Source organism: Kogia breviceps, chromosome 14 (genome assembly GCF_026419965.1).
Source record: "Kogia breviceps isolate mKogBre1 chromosome 14, mKogBre1 haplotype 1, whole genome shotgun sequence".
Lineage (NCBI taxonomy): Eukaryota > Metazoa > Chordata > Mammalia > Artiodactyla > Physeteridae > Kogia > Kogia breviceps.
The window spans coordinates 13280171-13300499 of record NC_081323.1 but is presented as its reverse complement, the minus strand read 5'-3'; the positions used below and the strand labels follow the sequence as shown (position 1 = coordinate 13300499).

The 20329-nt window shown below is 39.0% G+C and overlaps 1 protein-coding gene across 7 annotated transcripts in view; it reads left to right on the top strand.

Annotated features, from left to right (window-relative positions):
• The first annotated feature begins 3567 nt into the window (after positions 1-3567).
• NCOA3 (nuclear receptor coactivator 3) overlaps positions 3568-20329 on the top strand; it is a 131431-nt gene continuing 114669 nt past the window's right edge. For 6 of the 7 annotated variants that reach the window (XM_067013512.1, XM_067013510.1, XM_067013506.1 and 3 more), the window contains exon 1: positions 3568-3769. The gene's annotated coding sequence lies outside the window, so the exon portion shown is untranslated. The remainder of the gene's footprint in view (positions 3770-20329) is intronic. The other variant, XM_067013509.1, reaches the window with a different exon arrangement.

The following is a 20329-nucleotide window of genomic DNA, read 5'->3' as shown; positions in this document are numbered from 1 at the left end:
AAACAAAATAAAAAAAATAAAAGAAGATATAGATTACTTGAGATCAGAGAGGGAAGCAGAGACCAAATCAATTAGGGTCTGGGTTTTATCCCAAATGCCATGGGATGCCATTGAAATAGGAGGGAAGGGGGCAGGGCACAACCTCTAAAAGAATGACATAGCCATTGAGGACACGGCAAAAGCTGGTTAGAACCAGCTAAGTCCAAGACAGTGGAAGATTTGACTTCCCGTAGACCTTGAGCCTCATTATACGCTCATTGTAATACACTGGCATGTTAAATGACACAACCACCAACGCCATGACAGTTCCTAGACTAACCATAAAAGGCCAAAAAGTGGATAGTGGCCCAATTCCTTGAAAACCCTGCCCCTTCTCCAAAAGAGGTGGAATAAGCCTCCCACTCATTAGCCTATGAAATTACCCAGCCCATAAAAACTAACCAGCCCATATTTTGGGGTCTCTCACCTTGTGTGATGGCCCACACTCTGTCTGTGGAGTGTGTTTCTCTCTATAAATAAATCCACTTCTTACCTATCACTTTGTCTTTCACTAAATTCTTTCTGTGATGAGACATAAAGAACCTGAGCTTCATTAAATCCTGAGACCAGGTGTGTGATCTCAATTAAAAGACAGTGGGTTCTCAAGAAACAAGAAAAATCTCAAACAATCTAACCCTACACCTAGAGCAACTAGAGAAAGAACAAAGAAAACCCAAAGTCAGTAGAAGGAAAGAAATCATAAAGATCAGAGCAGAAATTAATGAAATAGAAATGAAGAAAACAATAGCAAAGATCAATAAAACTAAAAGCTGGTTCTTTGAGAAACAAAATTGATAAACCCTTAGCCAGACTCATCAAGAAAAAAAGGGAGAGGACGCAAATCAATAAAATTACAAATGAAAAGGGAGAAGTAACAACTGACACTGAAGAATTACAGGATTATGAGACTACTACAAACAACTATATGCCAATAAAATGGACAACCACGAAGAAATGGACAAATTCTTAGAAATGCACAACCTTCTAAGACTGAACCAGGAAGAAATAGAAAATGTAAACAGAACTATCACAAGTAATGAAATTGAAACTGTAATTAAAAATCTTCCAACAAACAAAAGTCCAGAAAAAAAAAAAAAGAGTGGGTTCTGGCTAGGTTCAAGTCCCAGCTCATGGGTTCAAGTCCCACTCTGTGTTGTGCAGTTTCACCACTGGAACATGTTCAGGTTGGAAGTGACATATTTTTTTTTTTTTTTTGCAGTATGCGGGCCTCTCACTGCTGTGGCCTCTCCAGTTGCTGAGCACAGGCTCCGGACGCGCAGACCCAGCGGCCATGGCTCACGCTCCCAGCCGCTCCGCGGCATGTGGTATCTTCCCGGACTGGGGTATGAACCCGTGTCCCCTGCATGGGCAGGCAGACTCTCAGCCACTGCGCCACCAGGGAAGCCTAAGAAGTGACATAATTTAATGTATGGTTTTTGAAAGATCCCTCTGGCTACTGAGTGGGGGAGTGGCTTATAGGATGACTAATGGGAGAAGCAAGGAGAGTAGCTGGGGGACAGCTGCAGTTGTGCAGGTGAAAGGTCACCCAGGGTCTTAGTATTTCATCTCTGGATTATCAACATATAACATGGTACTTGGTATCTGTTGTTTGATGAGCAAATATTGACTGCATCCATACTATTGCTAAGCTCTGTTGTGGGTGTTAAGAATGTATCAGAGAACAAAAGACACAAAAGCCCTACCTTCACAGAGCTTTCATTCTAGTGAGGAAAAGAGATAATTAGCACCATAAACAAAATTACATGGTGTTTCCAATGATAGAAAGTGCTACAGAGAGAAATGAAGCAAGGAGGAGGGGTAGGGGAAACTGGGATTGGAGTAGGTGGGAATTTAAAATAGAGAAATTAGGGAAGGCCTCACTGAAGCAGTGACATTTGGACAGTGACCATGGGGGAGGTTGAGTGATTTGGATTTTCTGGAAAAAAAATGAGCTAGGCAGAGGATATAGCAAATGCAAGATCTTTGAGGCCAGAGTGTGCTAGGTAAGTTGGAGGGACCCCAAGGAGTCCAGTGTTCCTGGAATACAGTAATGAGTGGATGAGAAGTAGGTGATGAGCTTAGAAGGGGGAGGGGAGGGCAGAGACAGAATGTATGGGGCTCTTCAGGTAAATGCAAAGAGTTTGGAAGACAGACATAAAGTGACTTGGTTTTTACCAGGATCCCTCTGGCTGCTATGTTGAGAATAGACTCCAGGGGAAGGAGTGGAATGCAAGCAGGGAGAACTGTGAGGAGGCTACTGCAGTAGTCCAGGTGAGAAATGGCAGTGGTGGAGCTAGCAAGTGGTTATTTATTTTATTCTAGTCATGCTCAAGACATTTAATACTGATTAAATATTATTATCTAGTATACAGTCCATATTAAAATTTCCCCCCAAAATCCTTTTTATAATAAACAAAACCTGGATTCAGCCAAAACCCACCTATTGCATTTTTAAAATAATTAATTAATTTTAATTTTTGGCTGCCTTGTGTCTTTGTTGACATGCGTGGGCTTCTCATTGCAGTGGCTTCTCTTGTTGTGGAGCACCGGCTCTAGGCGCGCAGACTTCAGTCGTTGTGGCATGCAGGCTCAGTAGTAGTGGCAGGCAAGCTCTAGAGCGCAGGCTCAGTAGTTGTGGTGCACGAGCTTAGCTGCTCCGCCTCATGTGGGATCTTCCCAGGGCCAAGGCTCGAACACATGTCCCTTGCATTGGCAGGCAGATTTTTAACCACTGCGCCACCAGGGAAGCCCTGCATTTGGTTCTCACGTTTCATGCTTGGATATTCTTACGAGTCCAGGCTAGGCGTTTTGTAGCATGCCTCATCATTCTGGATATGCCTAATTGTTTTTTTTCATAGTTATGTTCAGGTTAGCTTTTTTTGTTTTTTGGCAAGAATACTACAGAGGGGGCGTTACATTTTCCCCACTGCATCATATCAGAAGACGCATAATTTCAGTTTGATCCATTATTGGTGATGCTAAGTGATAGTGACTGGTGATTTGATCGCTTGGTTAAGGTGTTGTCTGCCAGATCGCCCCAGTGCAAAGCCAGCTGTTCCCCTTTGTAGGTGCTGTGTACTCCGTGGGTTGATATTATACTTTGGGACTGAATAAATAGTGAATATACTATTGCCCAACAATCTTTCACCCAGTGACTTTAGCATCTAATGAACAGCCCCGTGGCTTCTGACCTTGTGCCTCAGTTTGCTCATTTGAACACTGAGTCTAATAGTGGTCCCTAAGGGATGCTTGTTTTGAGGATCAGTGCTTGGCACACAATAAACTCTCCATAAATGTTAGATATTAATGGACAAAAACAAGTATGAAAAAATTAAGGGCAAGGCTAGGGTTGCACTTAGTTCCCCGGACCCCGCCGCGGGTCCCTGGTGGTAAGTGAGCGAAAGCGGCCCCATGGTCCACTCGGCCACGCCCTCGCACCACGGAATCCTGACCAGGCGGGACCACCCAGCGCCCCGGCCGCGCAAGGCCCCCTGGGACCGGTAGTGCTGGGCGTGGCCGCGATACTACATATCCCGGCGGCCCCCGCGCCTCGGCTCCCGCGGCTACTGCCTCAGCCCCTCCACAGCAACGGCGGCGGCCGCGGCTGCTGAGTCTGTGGCGCGGCGGCGGCGGCGGCGGCAGCGGCGGTAGCGGCTGCCGGCTGAGCGCTGGGCGCTGAGCGGCGAGTTTCCGATTTAAAGCTGAGCTGCGAGGAAAATGGCGGCGGACGGTGAGTGGAGATAAAGGAAGAGCGGCGGCGGGCAAGGGGGTGGAGTACGAGGCGGAGGGAAGAGGGCGAGTCTCCCGGGCTGCGGCGAGCCGGCGGCTCCGGCTCCACCGAGGCGCTGCGGGACGCGCCGTGCGGGGGGTGCGCGGAGATAGTTTCGGGGTGTCGGGGCCGCGCCGCTTTCCCGCAGCCTGGGGGCGGCCCGCGGCCGGAGGAGGGGTGTCGAGGTTAGGCGGCAGCTGGGTTGGGAGTGCGAGAGGGGTCCCCGCGTGGAGGGGTCACCCCGAGGAGTTTTGGGTGGGGACCGCGGGGGTCCACTTTTCCCTCCTGTCCCTAAAGTTTTATCCTCTCGCAGCCCTCGGGGTGCTTTTTGAAAGCTCCCCGCGACCCCTCCTCCCGCTGCCTCGGCGTCTCGTAGTTATTCGGAAGAATCAGGGGGAGGGGGCCACTCACCCCCAGCCCAGCCTCCAAGTAATATTGAGAATCGGGTTGGATTTTGTTGCCTTGTTTCCTCCTGCACTTGGGCATTTTAAATATTTTAACACGAATTATCTGCGCGATTTCCATTTTGGGCACGGGTAGGTTCTCAGCAGTTTTTCTCAGTAAAAAGGCATTTTGCTCCCTCGGGTGTGAAGGCTGGGAAATGGCAAGTGGAAGTTAGTGAATTAAATTTGGGATTGGGCTGTCCTTATTATTACTCTTTTTTTCTTTTCCCCATCTGTAATCTTCTTACGTACATTGATTCAATTTGTGATGGTTTAAGTAGTTTGTCTTGCACATGCTTTAGAAAAACAACCCACGAGTAGTTGGAGGGCTTAGTTGCTTCCTAGGCAGTTTGAGGGCACTCAGGGTGGAAAAGTTAACCAAAAGAGCAGCTGTGAGAGAGAGGCAGGAGAGCATCGTCTCGAAATCTCACTGGCAGGAGGAATTCGGGCTTCTCAAATGGAAAGATACGAAAGGTCTGAAATTCTCTCGAAGTCGGAACTTTTTTTTTTTCTCTCTCTCCTTCCCGAATGTGAAGACTTCCTTCTTGCACTTTTTGAGCAGCAGCGTTTCAAAGCCAACCTGTTTTTGTTATTAAGCCCGTACCGTAAAGAAACAGGAAGGCGAGTACCAGCTGTCTTGCTGCAGCGGTTTGAAATGGAGTTGAATGAGATGAGTGAGAGTGCTAGTAGTATTGAGTGAGATTGCTGCATGTCCTTGATTCAGACGCCTGGTCTTGGATCCACCTAACTGGTCCCTGGCTGCAGGAACGCGTCAGTTATTTGTTGCAGCAGGTTATTTAGAGGATGATGGAAAAAAAAAAATCGTAAGTTCTGTGATTGCCGCATAAACCAAAATGTTAAATGGAAATCTAAGTCTGTGTTCTTGAAAACAAATTCAGTTATTGCTTGTTAGTTTAGGATAGGTTTATACCCGATATAACTGGTCTAGGAACCACTGGAAGGGTACAAAAAGAAAAACGAGCCTCTGTCCTACTCTAAACCCTCCAGTTCCCATTACCAGGAGGCAACGACTGTTACTGGTTTCTAGAGTATTCTTGGTTTTTGGAATAATTAATGAATTTTCATTCGAAACACACCCCTGTTGGATACCAAAAGCAGGGAAAAAGAATGAACCAAAGAAAGGGAAGATGGGGTGGGAATACTGCTTTCCCTTTACTGTCTTCAACAATTGTTGATGGTGATTAGAAAAGCTCTTCCAAACTTATTGCTTATGTTGCCTTATCTATTAGCACCCTTAAGGAAATAACTTATCTATTAGCACCCTTAAGGAAATAACAATCTGTGGGGCTTTAGGGTGAAGAACCCTGCCAGGGTTCATTGTTTGTATGTAAGATGAAGCCTCTGTAACATGTAAAATGATATTGAACACTATAGCTTCTGTTACTGGAGGTTGCTTCAGGTTCTGCATTTAAATGAGCAGTAATCTAGATGGCCTTCTATCCTGAATTATAGGGGAATTTTATGTATCGATGGAAATGACTTAACTGTCTAATCAGCATTTAAAAAAAGGCATAGCTTCTGGTATATACAAGTACATTTTGGACATGAGGATTGTGGACTAAGTGGGAAGCTGTAATGTTTCTAGAGCAGTTATAGGAAATGTTTCTACCATAAAATATTCCTTCACTACAGAGGCTTTGAAAATGCATAACAACCGTAGCATAATTAACAGGATTTAAAAAAAATGTTTTAGAATGGTGGTTTTAGAATGGTGGTTTAAAATTTATCAACACTAACTGTTCATTTAAAAAGTTCAATGATATTAAAGATTAGGGGATTAGGGATTATATTAAAGATATTTTGAAAGTGAGTATGCTGTTTTCCCCATATAGAAATTATTTCTATACATCGCCACCCCCCACCCCCAAGCAAATAAATTAGAATTCATTCAGTAAAGAGTGAACAAGTTTTGTTGGGCCCTGGACCCTTTTTCTAGGAGTCATGTAAATAAAAAATAGTTGCTGAAATGATTACTTACCAATGCCTTCTTGATTGGTCATTTGAAGTAAACTTTCTTACTATATCAGGGACATATTAAAGATAAAAAGGTTTATTTTTCTTTTAAATTCAGTTCTTTGAGCGTTAGTAGTATGATTCTGTATAGAATAGTTCCTTTTAACTTACTAGTAGGTTTTTGAGAAGAATGACTTATATTTTAGTTTGGACAATAGGGTAAGATAAAAAACCAAAACTACTATTGTCCTATCCCTAATTGGTGTTAAAATAAACGGCTTTAGGGTTTCTTTCTACAATTTTTTTAGACTATATAATTTCAAGCCTTGGCCAGAGGATGTGGACTACTTTTGAAAACTTTTAATTTGTTGCAAGTTTAGAATGAATATAGCCTCCAGTGACTGTCTACACAGCCAAGTGACCACAATTTAACACAGTTGTTACTCTTTAAATGCTACCTAGGACTAGAAAAACAGGAGTTGTTGATCATGATTGAAGAGGAACTGGAGTTTCTCAAAGGTTAAACTAAGGAGTACCTGTCCCAGTTTGGTTTGAATTTACTGTACTCTCTGGTGTAGAATATTCCTTTTTTGCATTATTGGGTGGTTAAAGCTCTGGAAGCAGGAAATTAGTATTGGAAATGTATGTTAACTTTTCTTTTTCCTCCTAGTTCAACACTTTAAGGAAATAGGTGAGTGTATGTTAGTTTAGAGTCTCAGGGATAGCATTGAGGTTGAGTGCTGCTGTAAAAAGTAGGCATTTTCTTTCGTTTTATGAGTGCTTTTTTGGGGTGGGGGAGGGGATTACAAAATGAACCCTTTACAGTTCAGGTGGAGGAGGGGTTCGGTTGTAATGAGGTTTATCCCTTCACTTTGTTAATGATAGCTAGGTAAATTCATTTGGCCCATTGGTTTTCTGACAGGGTTTCTGGGAGAAGATTATTTTGGGTTAAGGATGTAATTTATCTAGAGCCTAACCTTATTTTCAGCTCCCTAACAAATGATGGAATTGACTTGAATTTAATCGCCTTTCCCTTTCCTACCTTCTGGTGGAAAGTTGTTAAATGAACAGGAAAATTGCCAGAAGATACACAGCAGGAGTTGAAAGGAAGACCTGCAGTGTCTAGAAGGCTGATTTATCCACAAACCGGATAATCTTAGACTACATACTGCCAGTTCCCAATTTCGTCAGCATTAACTCAGTTTGGTAGGTTCTTCGGTCTAAAGTCAATTTACAGGGGGACAGTAATAAAGGTTTATTTAACTACCTGTGTAGTAAATTTTGTGGCCTAGAGGAAAAGGAAAGAGGTCTGACCTAACTGGCGCAGAGGCTTTACCTATTTCAAAGAATGGTCTAAGAGCAAATGGACTAGTGTTTCCTGTTTGTCCCCTTTCCTATTTTTCATTAGGAACATCAGTGTCCTATTTTTTCTTTTCTGTTAATATTTTTTATTGATATATTCTAGGAAAGAGTGTGACTTTGCTGTTCCCCTATGAGGGAATTATTCAGAAATTTTTAATCTCTTTAGTTAGAGAATGCAAGTGAGGGTTATGAAACGTCACTTTTTGGAAAGTAGGCTGACTAGATTACTAAATTTAACCTCTTCATCATCCACATGATGAGAGAATATTGGCCTGGGTTTCACATAGTAATGGATAATCTGCTGCTCCCTGCGGCTTTGCTTTTGGTAGCTATGGCAGCTGAGTAGGAGCGGTAGATGGATAGATGGGAAAGGACTGCAGAAGTCAGCATAATCCTCAATTAGGATAAGCCTCATGGTTAATTGAACGTTGAGTGTACAGGTTAAATCCCATTATAACAAACTCCAGGGGACTAGCTAAATTATTTTGTTGTACTGGGATTGAGCTTTACTGAATATTGTTTGAAATAAATTGGTCTTTTTGTTTTTGTTAGAGATGTGGGAAAAATTTTTATTTGTTGCTTATGGCATGCTGTTTATTGTAACAATTTGACAAGTTGTTACTCATGAGCCAGAGTGTTTCACCTTCATTTTTAATGCTTTTGCCTTTAAAAAGGAACACACTGTGAGTTGAGCAGATAATTTATCCCCCATCCTCCCCCCATGTCTCTGTCTAGAGTAGCTCCATTAGTTTATCTCAACAACCAAATAAGTTTATTAGTAAGTACTACTGCCACGATCCAGGTGTGGTCGTAGGAAATGGGAAATTCCCCAGGTTTCCAGGTGACTGCTGCTGGTCATTTATTTCTGCCCCTGAAAACTTTAAAAAATAAAATATACTTCATTTTAGTGTGAACTATTCTTTGTCAGTAATAATTAAGGTAACCCTTTTCTGTTTGGCTCAATGTAGCTTTAGACCTTTAGATTTCTATATGGTATTGTTAAAAAGAATGAGATGGTAATGTAATCTTTAAGATTCTTCCATATAAATGTGGAATTTTTCAGAAATAGGGTTAATAAACATATGAGAAAAATACTGTTCTTATCCTTGGCCAGAAATACACTTTTTTCTTTCTGTCCTCTACTTTTTAGATTGGTGTTTGTCAAACTTAAGGCATTTACATCCTACCTTCATATCTAAAGCTAACATTTTTAGTTTGCTTAGAACATTTTGATTGGGTGCAGCGAGACATTTTTGAAGTCATTCTTTTAAATAGATGTCCCATGAAGGAGGGAAAATCTGAAAGAGGGAATTTCAAAGCAACCCAGCCAGTTTTTTGAAAGTTCTCAAGTCTTAAGAATAATGACTGACTCGTAGGCAGGAAGCCTGCAGTTGTATTGTGGTATTGTTCCTCCATCTTGTGCATTTGAGAACTTGAGTACAAAAGAGGAGAAAGCTTGGGGAAGGGGAAGAAAGGGTTTTAACATACAAGAAAAGGGGAGGGGGGAGACTTTTAGAGTAAATATTCTTTGCTCTTCTGTTTAAGTGAAATCTAAAACCAAGTAATTTTTACTTTGAGAGGAAATGTTTATCAAAATCTAAGTGTCCGAAACGGACATTTTTAAAAATGAGAGTTAATTGTTATTGGTGGAAAGAGCAGTGTGATCACATGCTCAGTTTTAAAACAATTTTAATTAAGAAAAACACCTACACGTGAAAACCTTTAAATATTTCCCCCTTTGTTACCTGCGGCAGTATCATTTGTTAGCTTGTTATTTTGGAAAGAATAGTACCAGTGAAGAGTTGGAGAATAATTTGCAAGTTTGCACTGAGATTGCAAATGGAGTATATGATCTTCCAAGGTTCCTTATATTAGAAATCCTATAAACTTAAAACATTGTATAGATATGTAGAATGGCCTTAAAATTTTTTTTTTGTCAATTAAATGGATTGAGCAGTTTATGCCAGATAATGGTGTGAAGATACAGATTTCTGTGCTGACTCATGAGTTTGGGGACAGGATGACTTTGAGATCCTGACTTCACCATAGTAATATGTGCTACAAGGGCAAAATTTGTGTGTGTGTGTGTGTGTGTGTGTGTGTGTGTGTGTTGGGGGCTGGGAGGGAGATACTTTTCAACCTCTTCCTTCTGGTGTAAGAAAATGAAGTCATATTTTCTTTACTCTCAGTAAAGCTGTCATCAGTGAAATGGATTATTGAATTTAAGTCACTCTGTAGAGTAGCTACATCAGCTTGGTTTTGTTTCTAGATTGAAATTTGGCAACTGTATTTGAAAATACTTTAAGGATAACCCAGTTTCTCTTAACCAGATTGTGTCTAAATTTAGTTTACACACTTTCTGCTCCAACCAGACTCATCTCTCTCCACTTTTACCTGCCTGGTGGTGGTTGTGTTTTATGACAGTACTTTCATCCTATCCAAGAGTTGGCTCCATTGCTGTCAGAGCAAGTATTTGGCTGCATCTAGTAAAATCTAACTTCACTAAGTGAGCAAAATAACTCCACACACACACATTGCATCTGTTGGAAGGTCAGTGGTATCTTTTCGTATGAGACAGGACTATTACTGTATTAAGTTTTACACATAATTTCACTGGGAACTAGTAACGTTAATTCAGGAAGCTACTTTCAAAGTGCATAACCACATCTAAAATGGTGGAAGCCTTAGGTGTGTGGGCCCCAAATTAGGTGAACCTGAAATCATGAACTTGCCCAGTACCTTCAGTCTCCCTTTTTTTTAACCATAGTACAAAATAGCTCCCACATGTGACTCTTAAAACTGACTTTCATTCTACTGTTCTCTTACCTATGAGGCCTTAAGCTTCATTTTTTTTTTTGTAGCTTCAATCATCTTTAATTGGCTACTGCTTGGCTGCTGCCCACTCCCCCATAAACACACATACTTAATCAGTGTTTATTAAGCTTGTACTATTTAAGGCACTCTGAGAGTTAAAAAGGTATTGACCTCCAAGTGCATACAATCAATCAGGTACTCACATCACTTCAGAACAAGGTAATCTGTTTTGCCTGTAAAGATCTTGGAGAAGTTCAGTGGAGGAAAGGGACCAGGTGATCAGGATGCAGGGCTTTGAAGAATGACTATGATTTTATTATGGAGAGAGCACAGTTCCTCTTGGTGGGAAATCATTAGCAAGAGTGCAGAGATGAAACATTTCAAGACTTGATTATTTAAATATTCAGTTATGGGGGCTTCCCTGGTGGTGCAGTGGTTAAGAATATGCCTGCCAATGCAGGGGACTCAGGTTCGAGCCCTGGTCCGGGAAGATCCCACATGCCGTGGAGCAACTGAGCCCGTGCACCACAACTACTGAGCCTGTGCTCTAGAGCGGGAGAGCCACAACTACTGAGCTCACATGCCACAACTACTAAAGCCCACATGCCTAGAGCCCGTGCTGTGCAACAAGAGAAGCCACCACAATGAGAAGCCTGCGTACCGCAACGAAGAGTAGCCCCAGCTCGCCGCAGCTAGAGAAAGCCTGTGCACAGCAACAAAGACCCAAGGCAGCCAAAAATAAATAAATAAAAATAAATTCATATAAAAAAATTCAGTTATGGTATTGAATAAATGAGTTTGCTTTTTTGTAGACTCATATTGATACATTTTTCTTAAATATATTTTCATTTCAGTTTCTAAAAGTAGTCCAGACCCTTTATTTCTAGATTACTATAATAGCTTTCCAGTTAGTCTCTGTCCTTTCCCTCTTCCTATTCTGCCAGTTTAAACTTTTTAAACATTTTGATCACATTTTTTGCTTAAAAATCTGCAGAGTACAATCCAAATTCCTTAACCTAATGTTCAGTTCTTATCACAGTCTTTTTAAAAAAAAAAAATCAATCTTTCCCACTTTTGTTGCCCCTCGTTTCAGTCATGCTGATTTTCTTCTGCTCTTCTCCCTTGCTGTGTAGTCTAGTCATAAGGCCCGGCTCAGATCCTGTCTCGTTTAAGTAAATTTCCCAGACTACCACAACTGAAAATATAACTCTTATTTCCTGAAGATAATCTTAATTATTAAGATTAATATATCTTAATTATATATCTTAATTAAGATAATCTTAATTATCTGTGCATGAGTATTTTTATTTTTTTAAGGGAATTTAAAATTTTTTATTTCATTTTATTACTTTAAAAATTTATTTATTTATTTATTTTTGGCTGCATTGGGTCTTAAGCTGCTGCGTGAGGGCTTTTCTCTAGTTGTGGCGAGCGGGGGCTACTCTTCTTTGCGGTGTGTGGGCTTCTTAGTGCTGTGGCTTCTCTTGTTGCGGAGCATGGGCTCTAGGCACATGGGGCTTCAGTAGTTGTGGCACGTGGCTCAGTAGTTGTGGTGCATGGGCTTAGTTGCTCTGGGGCATGTGGGATATTTCTGGAGCAGGGTTCGAACACGTGTCTCCTGCATTGACAGGCAGATTCATAACCACTGCACCAGCAGGGAAGCCCAAGAGTCAGTATTTATTGATTGGTAGGACGGATTCAGTCAAATTGTCTGTTCTTTGTATTCTTTGAGATAGGGACCATTACTTTTATAAGCTTTTAAAATCCTCTTTTCAGTGATACTCACTTTAAGTCCCCCCAAAATGCTTGGTGTTTGAATGTGAAAGTTTCTAGAGTTCAACTCTCAAGTCAAATTTTCTACCTGGAAATCGGGATAAAATTAGAGTCCTAACGGTTTGCTTGGGACTTAGGTCTCCCTCGAAGAGTTGGCCCAGATAAATTGTGTCTGGGCCTTAGAATACCACATTCTTAATTGCCACCTGCCCTAGGACCGAGCAGCCCTTCTGTAAGTTGCTCAAATGTTTTTCTTCAGTACCACTGTTCTTCAAAGAATTGTGTTAAATATTGTGGGCATTAAAATCCCTTTGTGATCTAGGAGTTTATAATTTAGCTGAGAAATGAGTATAATTGAAAAAACATAGTTGCAGCAACATAAAGTGGTTCAGAAGTTCAGAGGAAGAAAAGGTCATTTTCAGCTGGGATTGTTAAGGAAACTTCATGGAGGAGATGGAGTAGATCTGAACGGAACTAACTGCTGCTTCTAATCTTCTCCCTTGCCCACTTCTTTTATTCTGTAGTGTTTACTTAACATAAAATTATAATGTTTTCAAAATTTGATTTAAAAATATATGTGAAAAAGTGAAAGTAAGGCTCCTGGTACCCCTAGGTCTTTGGTTGTTATAGCTAACCTGCCCCCCTGCCCCCCCAAGGCTACTACTGTTAGAGGATAATTCTGTACATGGGATTATGGATGTCTCTTTAGTTTCTTTTTTTCTATTCTCTCCCCCTCCCTATTTATTTTTAATTAACAAATAGGAACTCCCACTATTTTTATTTAGCAAAAGAACTTGGAGAGCCTTCTATATCTCATATTTTAAAAAGGCTGTATAATATTCCATTGTATGAATGGATATAATTTAACCAGTTCCTCATTGCTGTTTCCAATCTTTTATTATTTTGAATGATGCTACAGTGAACTATATGTAGATCTGTGTGCTGGTATGAGTATGTCTTAGTAGAAAAGTCTTGGAAATGAAATTTTTGAATCAAAAGAAATGTACATTTAAAACTTTAATACCTCTTACCCAGTTACCTCCAGAGAGGTTATACTAATGCTCTCACCTTTTGTCCATGAGAGTGACTGTTTCTCCTTTCTTATTTAATCTTTGAAAAGCTTGTCCTTTCATGTTGTTTGACTGCTTGAAGGCATGAAATCTTCTGTTCTTTGTCTTAAGAGTTTGAAACTGAACTCCCATGGAGTTCCCATAGCCTTTCATAATATGGCTCTAATCTACATTTCCAGCATCATCTCCTTAATTCTATCTGTATATCTTATACTTTATTTTTATTATTATTTTTTTGACTGTGCCACATGGCTTGTGGGATCCAAGTTCCCTGACCAGGGATTGAACCCTGGCCCTCAGCAGTGAGAGCTCGGAGTCCTAACTACCGGACTGCCAAGCAATTTCCTGTATGTGTATATCTTATACTTTAGTTGCTATTGTCTCCTTTGCTCTACCTTTCCTCTCCTACCCCAATAAAATTCTCTTCCCTGTGTTCTGATTCATATTCTTAGATATGAAAGATAAAAGCTACCGTTTATCGATTGCTGTGTGTCTGGACATTGTTCTGTGCTGCATGTACATGATCTCATTTAATAGTCTGGGTTTTTCGATGCAGAGCCCTTTTTTCTTCTTCAGATGAAGTCATAACAAAACCCTATTCAAAGTAGAAACGGTGAGTCTTTTAAAATTTATTTTCTAGGTTGAAATTTAAACTGCTTACTGGTTATAAAAGACAGTGAAGGTGAAACTTGTAATGAGTATAAAATTTGAAATTCGGTTATGAAGAGCTATTATGGACCTAAATCCATCTCTGCCTCGAGTTTATTTCTGTATTAAAAAAACCCCAACTCATACATAGATACAGTTGCAGATGGTCTCAGTTCAGAAATATTTTTTGAAATATGTAACAGGTGCACATGGGATAAATTCAAAAGGTACCAAAGGATATACAGTGGAAAGTAAGGCAACTTCCTCAGCTGACTTCCCTATCCCCTGCCCAGAGGCAACCATTGTTACTCTAGGCATATAAATGCATGTGCTTAAAAACTTTAAGTTTAATGAATTTCTCCCATGTTTTGGGGAAAACTTTATATTGAAGTGTAATATACATTCAGAAAAGTGCACAGTACAGTCTGATAAATTTTCATAAAATGAACACCAATGTAACTGGCACTCAGAAGCCCTATTCTGGACTGTATACTTTTAAAATGATCTTGGAGAGGTTTCATGTCTATATTTATAGCTAATAAGTTCTTTCTAATGGTTACACAATATTCCACTGTATGGATGTATCATAATTTTTCCAGTTTCATATTATTACAAACAAAGCTGTAAGTGTATTCACACGTTTCTTTGTTCTCATGTTTTGTTATGAAGTATATAAAAATTTGTAGATGGAGAATGCTACTTTAAAGACTGTGAATTTAAACTTCTTATAGATACTGCAGCTTGCTCCCTTTAGAGGTTGTATCAATTGACAAATCTACCAGCAGTGTGTGAAGTGCCTGATTTCCTCATCTCTGAGTAGTATATTGTGGCATCAAATTTTTTAGTTTGAGAAATTAAAAAAATCTTTTCATGTGTTTCTTCTAGTGCTTTTTTGTTTTTCTTTAACGTAAAATAAAAAAATATAAAAATTAAAAAATGTAAAAATAAAAAAAACCAATTAGGATGTCAAACTGGTAGCATAGATTAATGAGGTGATAGACTATAATATGTTGTAACTATATATATTTGTTCCTTTTAGTATATTTAAAGATGTTTTAAATGTACCTAGATAACATTTGGGTATGCAGTTTTAAATTTTAGAAATCTGCTTTATCGAGGTGTAATTTACTTATAATAAAATTCAATCATTTTAAATGTGCAGCTTGAGTTTTTTTTTTTTTTTTTTTTTAAGCAGAGGTCTTAGAAGCCCATATGATTTAAATTTATTTATTTATTTATGGCTGTGTTGGGTTTTCATTTCTGTGTGAGGGCTTTCTCTAGTTGTGGTGAGCGGGGGCCTCTCACTATTGCGGCCTCTCTTGTTGCAGAGCACAGGCTCCAGACGCGCAGGCTCAGTAATTGTGGCTCACGGGCCCAGTTGCTCCGCGGCATGTGGGATCTTCCCAGACCAGGGCTCGAACCCGTGTCCCCTGCATTGGCAGGCGGACTCTCAACCACTGTGCCACCAGGGAAGTCTGCAGCTTGATTTTTGATGAATGTAAACGGTTTTACCATCACCACAATCAGGATACAGAACATTTCCATCACCCCAGAAAGTTCTTAATCATTTACATTCAGTCCTGTTTGGGGTTTTGTATTCAGTCATCCACTGTTCTGCTTTCTATCACTATAGTTTGCTTTTTTCCTTTTTTCTCCAACTTTGAGGTGTAATTGACAATTAATTAATTGCATATATTTAAATTGTACAATTTGGGTTTTGATGTTTATGTCTACCCATGAATCCGTCATAATTACAATAACGGAAATACCTGTTACCTTTGAAGTCCAAGATCTGATCCCTCCTGTATCCCTTTGTAATCTATCCCTCCCCCATCTTCAGGCAATTACTGATCTGCTTGGTGTTACTAAAGATTAGCTTGTATTTTTGAGAACTTTTAATATATGGAATTATACATACAGTATGTACGTTTTCTTTGGGGGAGGCTGGCTTCTTTCACTTATAGTTATTTTGGGATTTATTCATGTGGCATATGTTAATAGTTTCATTTCTTTTTATTGTTTAGTACTATTGCGTTGTATAGGTATATCACAAGTTATTTATCCATTCAGTTGATGAACATTTGGGTTGTGTCCAGTTTTTGGTTATCAAAAATAGAGCTTTTATGACATTTGTGTTGCAAGGCTTTGTGTGAACAAATGCTTTCATTACTTTTGAGTAAATGTCCAGGGATGGAATGGCTGGGTTATATGCTAAGTGTATGTTTAACATTTAAAAATTTAAAAAAACTGCCACCTGTTTCTCAACACGATTGTACCATTTTATATTTCTCCCAGCAGTGTATGATAGTTCAGGTTGTTTTACATCCTCATCAGCACTTGGTATGGTCCATCTTTCTAATGCTTGCCATTCTAGTGGGTATATAGTGGTAGCTCATTGTGGCTTTGAGTTTTCCTAATGACTAATGATGTTGAATATATTTTCATGTGCTTACTTGCCATTGGTATATCTTTTTTGGTGAAGTGTCTGTTCATATCTTTTGCCTATTTTTGAGTTGGGTTTATCTTACTGAGATGTAAGACTTCTTTTATTCCAGATACAAAACCTTTTTTGGTTATGTGTTTTAGAAATATTTGAGTCTGGTTTGTCTTTCCATTTTCATAAGTGTTTTTGGAAGAGTAGAAGTTTTTAATTGTTACTGGAGTTCAATTTATTGATTTTTATGTTGCATTTAAGAAATCTTTGCTAAAGATTTTTCTCATTTTTTTTCTGTAAGTTTTATAGTTGTAGCTATTAAATTTAGGTCTCTGATCTATTTGAGGTAATTGTTGTATATGGTGTGAAATAAGGGGTGAGGTTCATATTTTGCTACATTGTATTGAACTTTTCCAGCACCATTTGTTGAAAAGGTTATACATTTCCCATTGAATTGATTTGGCACCTTTGTTGAAATTCAAATAGTCAAATATGTGTAGGTCAATTTTTGGAGTCTCTTCTGTTCCATTGATATATTATATATTTCAATCTGTCTCTACTCCAGCCTTGAAATCAGATAGGGGAACTCCTCCAACTTTTTCTTTTTTTTTTCTTTTTTTTTTTTCCCCCAAATTATTTTGGGTATTTTAGGTCCTTTGCATTTCCATATATTTGTTAAAATCTTATCGATTTAGGCAAAATGTTGTGATTTTGATTGTGATTGCATTGATTCAGTTGATCAGTTTGGGAAGAATTGATTTCTTAAAAATATTGTCTTCTGTTCTATGAACATGTTATATATATCTCAATTTTTGGGGGGTCTTCTTTAATTTCTCTTTAACAATGTTTTGTAGTTGTCAGCGTACGATCTTATATAATCTTTTGTCAAATTTATCACTAAGTTTTATATTTTTAAAAATGTGATTGTAAGTAGTATTTTTAAAATTTCAATTTCCAATAATTTGTTGTTTGTATATATAAATATGATTGATTTTTGTATATTCCCCTAGTATCTTGTAACCTTGCCAAACTCACTTGTTTTAGTATCTTTTAGGTAGTTTGGTTAGGAGGATTGTATACATAGGTGCTCATGTTGTTTGTAAATAAAGATAAGTTTTATTTCATCCTTTTCAATCAGTATGCCTCCTCTTCTTTTTTTTTTCTTGATTGTAATGGCCAGTGCTTCCAGTACATTGGGATTTTGACTGTGATTGCACTGAATCATTTGACCAGTTTGATCAGTTTGGGGAGATAGGTAGCTTTGTCTGTTCTCAACCTTAGGGGGTAAGTATTCAATCTTCCACCATTAAGTAAGATGTTAGTTATTATTTTTAAACTAATTTTTATTGGAGTATAGTTGATTTACAGTGTGTTAGTTTCTGCTGTACAGCAAAGTGAATCAGTTATACATACACATATATCCACTCTTTTTTAGATTCTTTTCCCATATAGGTCATTACAGAGTATTGAGTAGAGTTTCCTGTGCTATACAGTGGGTTCTTATTAGTTATCTATTTTCTTTTTCTTTTTTTTCACTGCACAGCATATGGAATCTTAGTTCCCCGACCAGGGATCGAACCCGCGCCCCCTGCATTGGAAGCGCGGAGTCTTAACTACTGGACTGCCAGGAAAGTCCTAGTTACCTGTCTTATATATACTAGTGTGTATATGTGAATTGCACTCTCCTGATTTATCCCTCCCCTGCCTTTCCCCCTTGGTAACCATAAGTTTGTTTTCTACATCTGTGACTCTGTTTTGTAAATAAGTTAATTTGTACCATTTTTTTAGATTCCACATATAAACAATAACATGATATTTGTCCATCCATGTTGCTACAAATGACATTATTTCATTCTTTTTTTATGGCTGGGTAATATTCCATTGCATACATATACCACATTTTCTCTATTCATTCATCTGTCAGTGGACATTTAGGTTGCTTTCATGTCCTGGCTAAATGCTTTAAAAAAACCCCCTAATTATTTAATTAATTTATTTTGGCTTTGTTGGGTCTTTGTTGCTGTGCGTGGGCTTTCTCTACTTGTGGCGAGCGTGGGCTATTCTTTGTTGTGGTGCGTGGGCTTCTCATTGTGGTGGCTTCTCTTGTTGTGGAGCACGGGCTCTAGGCGCACGGGCTTCAATAGTTGTGATATGTGGGCTCAGTAGTTGTGGCTTGTGGGTTCTAGAGCTCAGGCTCAGTAGTTGTGGCACATGGGCTTAGTTGCTCCGCGGCATGTGGGATCGTCCCGGACCAGGGATCAAACCCATATCCCCTGTATGGGCAGGCGGATTCTTAACCACTGCACCACCAGGAAAGTCCCAAGAGGTTTGTTTGTTTGAAGTTTTTCATGTTTATTCTGGTTATATACATCTTTTTATCAGATGTATTTTGCAAATACTTTCTCCTGGTCTTTGGTGGTACAGATCTTTATTAGTTATTAGTGATGTTTTTGTATTGATGCTCAAGTTTTTGGTCATATGTATATTGTTTTGGGGGATAACAAATGTTTTTTTTTTTTTTTTTTTTTTTTTTGCGGTATGCGGGCCTCTCACTGTTGTGGCCTCTCCCGCTGTGGAGCACAGGCTCTGGATGTCCAGGCTCAGCGGCCATGGCTCATGGGCCCAGCCGCTCCGCGGCACGTGGGATCTTCCCGGACCGGGGCACGAACCCATGTCCCCTGCATCGGTAGGCGGACTCTTAACCACTGCGCCACCAGGGAAGCCCATAACAAATGTTTTAAAGCTTGAGGAACAGTTATACAAACATGTATTATAGATCCCATTTCTTAATTCATATAAATGCAAAGAAGCTAAAATTGTTAACCTGGGCCGTATCAATTCTTAAATATAGTAAATTATTTTCTGCTGTGTTTAACCATTATGTGTCATTTTTCATTTTTATATAGTCTGGAACTTGATTTTTTTATCTCTTTAATAAAAATGAAACAATAAGTCCTTGTCTATTTTCTCATTTATTATTACAAATTAAGATGAAAACATCAAATATTTTGGTCTGGTATAATCCTAATGAGAAGGTACCTAAGACCTGTATAAAAACTCTGAATCTTACCTGTGAGGCTTGTCATTGTTATCTCTTTAACCCTTACTGAAAAACCCAATTTTCATGGCTCACCTCGATTAGTATGGAATGTATTCCTTTCTCACCAAGGTGTACTGTCTTTTCTTTTCATGGTTTCTATGCTTAACTGTTCTACTGGTTGTATTAGCTTTTGAATGCCACCACTATAAGCTAATGAGAAAATATCAGCTTCACAATGTGCTGTTTGTCACAGTTAGTATTAATATTACATTATTGTATCCTTAAATCACCTAAGTATCTTCCCAGACACTTTTTTTTTTTTACTCAAATAGAGTGACAGTTTAATTTACTAACCAGTCCCCTTATCCTAATTTGAACATACGTATTTCAGTTCTTTTCTGATTTATTCTTTTTGTCATGCTGGAATTTTGGAACATTTTGCAACTTACATTTAAGAAGGCTCATTTAAAAAACCAGTGGAAATTTCCAGCTTAAAAAAAAAAAATCCAACTACTGGTCTAATAACTGCTTTGCAGGAAGAAAGAAATATGAAAAAGAACCACAGACATTCTGGATGTCAGCCTGTGAAATTTTCCACTATTTCCCGTAATAACATGCAGGCATGCTTATACTGCTGGATTCAGTGCAACTGCAGTTGCATTCTGAGTGGAATTTGAAGCTACTCTATCAATGATAAAATGGCATCCGGCCAGCTTTTAGTGAGCAGTGCATAAATTCACACATCATACTGTATGTTTGTTTCATCTCTGCCTGGATAGTGTGGCCATAAAACTGAACTTGCAAAGTTATTTAAAAATCTTGATTCCAAAATTTCTGTTAAAGTGTATTTTGATTTTTCAGTGTTCAGTAGATTTATTATATAGCTGAGAATATAGATATATAAAGTCATTCTTTTAGTCATAATACTGTGTGCATTTTTATTTTAGAGGATTTTATACTATA